We start from the raw sequence: 9,107 nt of genomic DNA, 5'->3' as shown, positions 1-9,107 counted from the left end.
GCCGGAGACCGCGTGGGCAAAAGGGGCGGGGCCTCAAACTGGCTGGACCACTCCTCGGGGAGAAAGCGGCTTCCGCCCGCCAGGGGGCGGCCAGGCCCCGCCCAGGGTTGGGGGGGGACGGGCCGGAGCGCAGAGCTGAGTCCACAGTCGGGGGCGGGGCAGGGAGCTGGGAATCGGAGTTGGAGTCAGATTGGGCAGTCAAGTCCAGGGTGAGACTCTACCTCCATTAACCACCAAAAGCCAGAAATGGGTCTGTGTATCAAGGGGTGGGTGGAGTGCCAGTCTTCAGCCAAAAAAAAAAAAAAGGAACAAGGCCCAGGTGGGAGGGAGAAAGGAGAGCGAGGGAGCGGGGGAGAGGAGGGGGGAAGACAGAGAGATTTCTACTACTTACCCAAGCAGTTGCACCGATCACCACCTCACTCCCATATGAAAACGGACCGTCTGTGACATTGCATCCTCCAGCCAAACAGCCCACTTTTTTGTTTGTTGGTTGCCTGTGCCAGTCCCAGGACTTGAAGTCGGAGCCTGGGAAAGACCCCTTAGCTCTGTGCTCAAGCTCTATCATTTCAGTTTTCACTTCTGGTTTTTTGGTGATTCATCTCCCAGGGACCGGGAGTTTGGCCTAGTGGTTCAAGTGCTTGCCTAGCATGCACAAAGACCCGAGTTCGATTCCTCGGTACCACATACATAGAAAAAAGCCAGAAGTATTGCTGAGGCTCAAGTGGTAGAGGTCTAGCCTTGAGAAAGTCCAAGGACAGTGCTCAGGCCCTGAGCTCAAGCCCAGGACTCACTCACATTCACACACACACACACACACACACACACACACACACAATCTCCCAGACATTCCTGGCTGGGCTGGCTTCCAAACCTGATCCTCAGATCTTTCTCCTGTTTCTCCTGAATAGCTGATGTTTGCAGGTGTGAGACACCAGAGCCCACTTTTGAAACCTTGAATCCCACTTTTAAAAAGATGTTAGTCTGATGCGATCCCATTTGTCTAATCTCTCTCCTATTTGCTCAGCCCCCAGAATTTCTGTCTCTACCAATAAGTCCTATTCTTTCATTTTTAGTCCAAGACCAGGACTCAAACTCAGAGCCTGATAATTTCACTCATTAATTAGTATTCTACCAACTGATCCACACCTTCACAAGCCAATAGGTTCTAATGTTTCTCCAACTCCTTCCAATATTCCTGCCAAGGTTTCAGGTCTAACACTGAGGTCTTTGGTCCATTTCAAATAGATATTAACACAGGATAAGAGACAGGGATCCAGTTTCAGTCTTCTGTGTATGGATGTACAGTTTTCCCCCACCATTTGTTGAAGAGGCTATATTCTTTTCTAACATATGTTTGGCTCACTTGTCAAAAGTCAGATGGCTGTGAGCATATAGGTTTATTTTAGGGTCTTTTAGTCTGTTTTTGTACTAATATCAATTTGTTTGTGTTACTATGGGTCTGTGGTAAAGTTTGAAATCTGGAATGCTGACACCTCCAGTATTGCTCTTTTTTTCTCTCTTTCTTTCTTTCTTTTGCCTGATTAAATCAAGTTAAGTTTCTGCACAGAAAAGGGAAGTTCCTATTGGAAAAAGAAAGCACAGGATGAGAGAAGATCTTTGCTAGTGGTACTCTGACAACAGCCATCCAAAGAATCAATAGCCCAATTAATAAATGGGCAATGGATGGATGGAAACAGACATCTCCAAAGAAGTAAACTGGCCAATAAACACATGGAAAAGCAAAAAAAAAAAAAAAAAACTAGGCTTCTCTGGCCATGAGGGAAATACAAATCAAAATAATTTGGAGATTTTCTGGGTGTGGTGGCTCACACCTGTAATCTTAGCTACTCAGGAGGCTGAGATCTGAGAATGGAGGTTCAAAGCCCAACCAGACACAAAAGGACCTGAGACTCTTATCTCCAATTAAGCTCTAGAAAATGGGAAGTAGGGCTTGGCTCAAGGGTAAGGTGATAGACTTGAGCTGAATTGCTCAGGGACAGTGCCCAGGCCGAGTTCAGGCACCATGACCCACAAAAAAATAAATAAATAATATTGTGTCATTTGCAGGGAAATGTGTGGACCAGAGGAAAATCAGAGAGACAAAGGACACGTTTTCTCTGATATGTTAAAGTTATATCTAAATTACAAACATATATATGAAAACATATACTAGGTCAAATGCATATGTACACAAAGAAATTGGCTAAAGTATAGTATACCAAGGGGAGGATTATAATGGTGCAATTTCTTTGAACAAAATGAATACCAAGAAGCTGAAACAGGGTTGGGGAGAGGAAAGGTGACAAAAACATGAGAAGGGGTATCAATGTGCAAGAAGCAATGCACCTACTACCTGATGAAAGTAACTGTAACCCCTCTGTACATTACCCCAACAATAACATTTTTTTTTAAAAAAGCTGCAACTTTTTTTAGGGGTGAATGAGAGCTCAGAGAGAGAAGGGCAGAGAAATGGAGAGAGGAAGAGTGAGTAAATATAGTGTTAATATGCAATGCATATGTGTGAAAATGAAACCAGGAGATGGAGTTGGGAGAGATGGGGGAGAAGGATGGAAGGAATGATAAAGATGCACTACACTTATAAACTGACATGTTAAACTGAAAGCCCTTTGGACAGCTACACATCTTTTTGGGTTTTGTTTTGTTTTTTTTCCCCCAATCCTAGGGCTTGAACTTGGCCTGAGAACTGTCCTTGAGCTTTCTCAAGGATAGTGCTCTACCACTTGAGCCACAGCACCACTTCTCGCTTTTTCTATGCATTTGGTACTAAGGAATTGAACCCAGGTCTTCCTGCATGCTAGGCAAGCACTCTTACCACTAGGCCAAACTCCCAGCCCTACACATCTTTTAATTAAATTAAAAAATAAGTGAATAAGCCAGGTGCCACTGTCTCATGTCTGTAATCCTAGCTACTCAGGAGACTTGAGATCTGAGAATCAGTTAGAAGCCAGCCCAGACGAGAAAGTCCATGAGACTCTTTTCTCCAATTAACCACCGGAAAACCAGAAGTGGTGCTGCTGTGGCTCAAAGCAGTTAGAGCACTCGCCTTGCAAAAGACCTCAGAGGCAGCCCAGGCCCTGAGTTCAAGCCCCATGACCAACCAAAAAAGAAGAAGTAAAAAGGTTTTAGGACTCACCATTGAAAAAGGGGGTGAAAAGAAGGGGAACAACATGTTCAAAGTGTAGGGAGTGAAGTCCAAAGCACACTATATGCATGTATAGAATTATCACAGTGGATCACCTTCAAATGGATGTATTCATAAAGGAAATTTCTTTTAATTAAAAAAGTTTTAGAGGTTGGAGGCATGGCTCAAGTGACAGAGTCTGCATGAGAAGAAATGTGATATTTATCTTTCCCAGTTGCCTTCTTTCACATAATATGATGATCCCTAATTCCATCCATTTTACTTTTGTGCCAGTACAAAAGCACTTGTCCTTGAACTCAGGGCCTGGGCTGTCCGTTATCCCTGAGCTTTTTCCTACCCAAGGTCGGTGCTCTACCATTTGAGCCACAGCTTCACTTTCAGCTTTTTGGTGATTCTTTAGAAAAGTCTCACAAACTCTTCAGCCCAGGATGGCTTTGAACTGTGACCCTCGGTCTCAGCCTACTGAGTAATTAGGGTCACAGGTGTGAGCCACTGGCTTCTGTCACAGCCTCTAGGCTTCAGATGAAGAGATGAGCGATGTTCATTTACTTGATGGAAAGACTTTTGGCATTCACGCGGAGAAATATCCACACCGAGTGCCTGAACTTTTTGTTTGTAAAAGTAAATACACGTCTTGGAACAACAATGCCAAGCTGTCCAATGAAACATGGCTACAGAGGATGGACAAGCCCCCTTTAAGAGAGACCAGGTGGCTCACCCCTGGGGATGCCAGCAGGAGGATGGAGAAGCGAGGCCAGCCCCCCCTCCACCAAAAAAGAAAACCAACAGCCCGAGACTAAAGCCAAAAAGAAGGCCTGGGGGCGTGGCTCAAGGGGCAGGGCTGCTGGGCCCCAAGTTCAAATCCTAGGGAAGCAAGACACAATAACCAAGAAAACCGCCTTAGAAACCACACTAACCCGGAGCTCACCGGAACGCGGCAGGAGGACCCGGAGTCCGTCTGCACCGACCTCTCACCGCGGGTATTCCGTCCCTTCAGGAAAACAATTAACAAAAGGTTACTTTAGACCGGGTTTCGGGAGGAGGGACGCGCGGCCAGAGCCCTCCGCGCATGCGCACAGCGCGCGGCGGCGCGGCCCAACCCTGGCTCCTCGCTGGGAACCGAGGCGGAGGAGGACGCCGGAGCGGAAAGGACCCGGATGACGGATGGGGGGGGGGGGGAGGCCTAACGTGGCGAGCCTGAGAACCCTCGTTCGCTGAGTGAATCCCGGGATCTCACACACACCTTCCGTGTCCATCTTAATCACAAGGTTCTCACCGAAGCTGCCCCAGACTGGATAAACACCGCGAAAGAAAAGACTTCAGATGAGCCGGGAGAGGGGGTGCAGGGGGAGACGGAAGCGTCGGTGACGTCACTTCCGCCCGTCCGCAGGCTGGAGGCGGGCGGCCACCGGCTTCTGGGGCAGCGCGTCTGGGCCGGCGCGGGAGGTTGGTGCGGGGAGAGGGCGGGTGCGCCACGGGACGCTGAAGGGGAGCGGGCTGCCCGCGGCGCCCCGGCTCCCTGCAGGGTGAGCTGAGAGCGAGGAGCCCAGACCCAGCGCACGGACCCAAGAAGGGAAAGGCAAGAGGGGGGGGTCACCCCCAGGATGCCAACCAAAGCGCCTCCACCTGCGTCCTCCGCAGCCCCTTCGGGCTGTGAGATTTTCCGTGCGGCTGTCATGGATGTTGATTTATGGTCTATCGTCTACACTCAGTCACAGTGTTGTCTCCCTGCTTCCTGGAGCCCCCGGAAGCCTCCTGCCGGCCCACGTCTTCCTTCCCGGACCCTGACGCTCGCTCCTTTCATTTCTCAATACTCTGATAGGTTTTGTCGGTTCTGGGGCTTGAACTCTGGGCCTGGGCGCTGTCCCTGAGCTCTTCAGCTCAGGGCTCCCGCCCCACCCCTGGGCCACAGCCCCACTTCCAGTTTTCTAGTGGTTAATGGGAGATAAGAGTTCCACAGTCTTTTAGTGTCCAGGCTGGCTTTGAACCTTGATCCTTAGATCTCAGCCTCCTGAGCAGCTGGGATTACAGGTGTGAGCCACCGCGCCCTGGCTAGTTTTTATTTTTATAAACCACCTCTTTTACGCTCATGTTTTTTGTTCCTTTCCTTTTGGGGTACTTTTTTCTAGTATTCATGTTACTAAACCTTTTCAGGTTTAATAATAGCACATTTATCAAGAACTGTTCATATGATATCAAGTGTTTTACACAACTATCAAGATACTTTTTTTTTTTGCTTTGATGTACAAATATATTATTAAGAAGCTACAGGAGTTTGTGTCTGATTTCAACTTTGCTTAAAGTTCTCTAGGCCCCAGTAGATTCCAGTACTCCTAGCTACTCAGATTAAGATCTGAGGATAGTGGCTTGAAGCCACCTCAGGCAAGAAAGTTGGGGAGATTCTTCTCTCCAGTTAACCACCAAAAAAGCCAGTAAGTGCAGCTGTGGCACATGTGGCACATTCTCTTTGTACATCATCTGCCCTCTCAACAGTGCGTCAGCACTGTAAGCAAAAGCTTTACAGGTGATGAGGAATGTATAAAGCTTTTTTTGGGGGGGGGGGTCATGGGGCTTGAACTCAGGCTTTAAACTCAGGGAGCTGTCCCCCGAACTCTTCAGCTAAAGGCTTGTTCTCTGCCACTTGAGCCACCGTGCCACTTCCAGTTTTCTGGTGGTTATTTGGAAACAAGAGTCTCAGAGTTTTGTGCCTAGGCTGGCTCTGAACTGCCATCCTCTGAACTCAGCCTCCTGAGTAGCTAGGATTACAGGTGTAAGCCACCACTGCCTGGCATGTCTAAAGTTTTTCTAAGGAAGGGATTTCTAGGGATTCACATCTATATTATGTATGTGAATATATATATATGCAAATACAGCTACAATAGGTGTACTGGGGCTCAAACTCAGGGCTTCTTGCTCTCACATAGCCATTTTGCACAAGGTTGGTGCTCTACTTGACTGTTTTGCTTGTTAACTGGAGATACAAGTCCCAAGAATTTGTCTGCCCTCGTTGGCTTTGAACTGCGATCCTCTAATCTCAAACTTAGTAGGATTAGAGACACCCAGCATTAGGTGATATTTAGACAAGTGCTTGGGACTTTTCCACATTTAATGAAGAGGTCATGAAGCCATCGCTGCAGGTTTTCATCTAGGGTGGAATCAGCCTTGAACTGACAGCTGTTAACTCCTATACCTGAAAGGAACTGAATATTGCCAATTCTGTTACTGCCCCAACACATTCTTCACGAACCCATGATTCCAAATAGCTAATGCCTTCCTTGCATCCATGTGAAACTGTGAGTGGAAAGAGAAAATAAATGCAGTAACTCATACTTGCAGTCTCAGCTACTTGGGAGTCTGAGTTTGGGAAGAACAGCCATTTGACACAAGTTGGTGCAAGATGGCTAGGGAGACCCCATCTTAGTCAATAAGCCAGGCATGGTAATTCATATCTGTGGTTCCATATGCTACCAATAGAATTGCAGTCTGAGACAGGTCCTGTGCAAAAACACAAGACCTTTTCTGAAAAATAACCTAAGCAAAAAGGGCTGGGGGTGTGGCTCCTGTAGTAAAACACCTGCCTAGCAAGCACAGGACCCTGAATTGAAACCTCAGCACCGGGCCAGGAGCCTGGCCTAGTGATAGAGTGTTTGCCTAGAATGTATGAATGCCCTGCTTTGATTCCTCAGCACCACATACACAGAAAAAGCTGGAAGTGCTACTGTGGCTCAAGGGTAGAGTGCTAGTCTTGAGAAGGTCCTAAGTTCAATCCCCAGGACTGACAAAAACAACCACCACCACCACAGTACCTTTTCACAGAAAAATCTAGGTACCAAACCATGGTATGTATGATAATTAAGAGCCTAGGAACAAAGGTTTCAGAGTAAGGAAGTACATAAATTCCCAAGACTGATGGATACTGGTTGCTCACACCCGTAATCCTAGCTAATCAGGAGGCTGAGACCTAAGGATCACAGTTCAAAGCCAGCCCGAGCACAAAAGTGAGATGCAGGCCTGGAGTTCAGCCTAGTGGTAGAGTGCTTGCCTAGCATGTATGAAGACCCAGATTCCATTCCTCAGTACCACATACACGGGGGGAAAAAGCCAGAAGTAGTGCTATGGCTCAAGTAGTAGAGCTCTAGCCTTGAGAAAACTCAAGGACAGTACTCAGGCCCTGAACCCAAACCCATGACTAGCAAAGAAAATCTGTGAAACTCTGATCTCCAATTAACTACTGGAAAACAAAAGTGGTGCTATGGCTTAAAGTGGTAGAGCTCTAGCCTTCAGCTGAAGAGCTTAGGGACAACACCCAGGCCCTGAACTCAAGCCCCACAATGGACCAAAACAGAAAAAAAAAAAATCCCAAGATCTGGGTATCAGGGGGAGGGCACCTCGGTCTGAAGGTAGAGACTACTGCCTAGAAAAACAAATTCAAAACCCAGTAACACACACACACACACACCACCACCACCACCACCACAAATTCCAGACAAGATAACGCAAAGCTGATCCATTCACAGCAAAAGCTGAGAAGGAAAGCACCCATGAAGTAAGTCCATTCAAGTTGATCACAATTTAATTATGAACTACAAATCTCATCAAGTGTGTTAAGCTAGTGCATATTTGACATTCTCATGTTAATGCAATGGGATTATAATTTGGGAATTGTTGAGGCAGGAGGGTCATTAGCTGCAGGCCACCTTAAGCTCCCCAGTGAAACACTGTCTAAAAGACATAACGCAAGCCAGGATAAGAAAAATGCCAAGGTCTAACAACCTTTCACCATGTCCTCTATAGACAAACCTCGCAGTGTCCCTGTGCTTGTGGATGGGTTCTATACAAGTCTACAGGGTCAGTTTGGCCTAAAGTCTAGTTCTAGTCCATTGTTTACCTGGACTTGCTAAAATGTCTCCTACTCTTGTTCTTCTCTTGTTACTTCCCCTTACAGATACATTACTATCTGCCTTCTACACCTGGGTGGTCTGTATTTTGGTTCATGTATACACATAATAGATTTTTTTTGGGGGGGGGGAGTTACTGAGTTTGAATTGCAGGGTTATATATTTGCGAGACATCTGTTCTGCCACTTGAGCCAGAGCCCTGGCCCTTTGTCACTTGTGTTATTTTTCAGAGAGGGTCTCACATGTCTCTGGCCAAGCAATCCTCCTACTTAGCCCTCCATGTAACTGGAGTTAAAGGAAAAAGATACAATGCCTGGCTTATTGGTTGCAATGGGTTCTTGCTAACTTGAGGATTGTGCTAGTCTGAACTCGAATCTCTGTCTCCCAGGTAGCTGCAATTACAAGCATGAACAACCATTACATTCTGTTGACATGACCACTGCATCACCTTTCATCTTCCCCTCCCTCCGTTTTTCAAGTTCTTCTTGAAAAACAAAAATCTAAAGGCTGAATAAATAAAATTCCAGCACTGAAGGCCTGGCTTGAGATATGCTGGGCCTGATAGCAAGTGTGGAGACCTAATTTCAAACCCCAGTACCTCTAAAGAAATGGCAACTACCCTACAGGAAGAAACCCATTTCTGAGTTTCTACCTGAGGGTAAAAAACCACTGCACTAACAGCCACAGTATGAAAACCACCTAAGTGCTTCTTGACAGAAGAATGAAGAATAATACATGGTCTTCAACAAAATAGCCAGAGAAGAGGAAAGCCTGTCATTTGCTCTAACACAGTTCAAGCTCGAAGGCATTATGTGAATTAAAATAAGCCAGATACATCAAGACTTTCACCTCTGATCTCACTCCACAGAACCTGGTAGGATTCACATCGTAGAATAAACATCTTCCAGGAACTGGGGGGTAAAGGAAGGAAGGGGAGCTGGGAGGGAGGAGTGATGGGAGAAAAGGTACCAGTGACACTGGTCGAAGACAAAAGCTGTGGATTATTAAGGTGTCAATGACAACATGGGGATCTGGTTATCACCAGG

At 46.7% G+C, this 9,107-nt stretch overlaps 1 long non-coding RNA gene across 2 annotated transcripts; it reads right to left on the bottom strand.

The window, feature by feature from the left end:
- Window positions 1-400: 400 nt before the first annotated feature.
- Window positions 401-4,493, bottom strand: LOC150068038 (uncharacterized). Of its 2 annotated transcripts, none has more exons than XR_016536444.1 (3): window positions 4,407-4,493; window positions 4,092-4,154; window positions 401-525 (listed from the first exon to the last, which is right to left on the bottom strand). It is a non-coding gene; the product is annotated as an uncharacterized LOC150068038 (long non-coding RNA). The 2 variants fall into 2 exon arrangements; XR_016536443.1 differs by lacking the exon at window positions 401-525 and adding an exon at window positions 679-1,580.
- Between the last annotated feature and the right edge of the window lie 4,614 nt (window positions 4,494-9,107).

This window comes from Megascapheus bottae, chromosome 1, assembly GCF_031878675.1.
Source record: "Megascapheus bottae isolate mThoBot1 chromosome 1, mThoBot2.hap1, whole genome shotgun sequence".
Taxonomy (NCBI): Eukaryota; Metazoa; Chordata; class Mammalia; order Rodentia; family Geomyidae; genus Megascapheus; species Megascapheus bottae.
The sequence above is the reverse complement of the archived record's forward strand: the minus strand, read 5'-3'. Positions and strand labels throughout refer to the sequence as shown.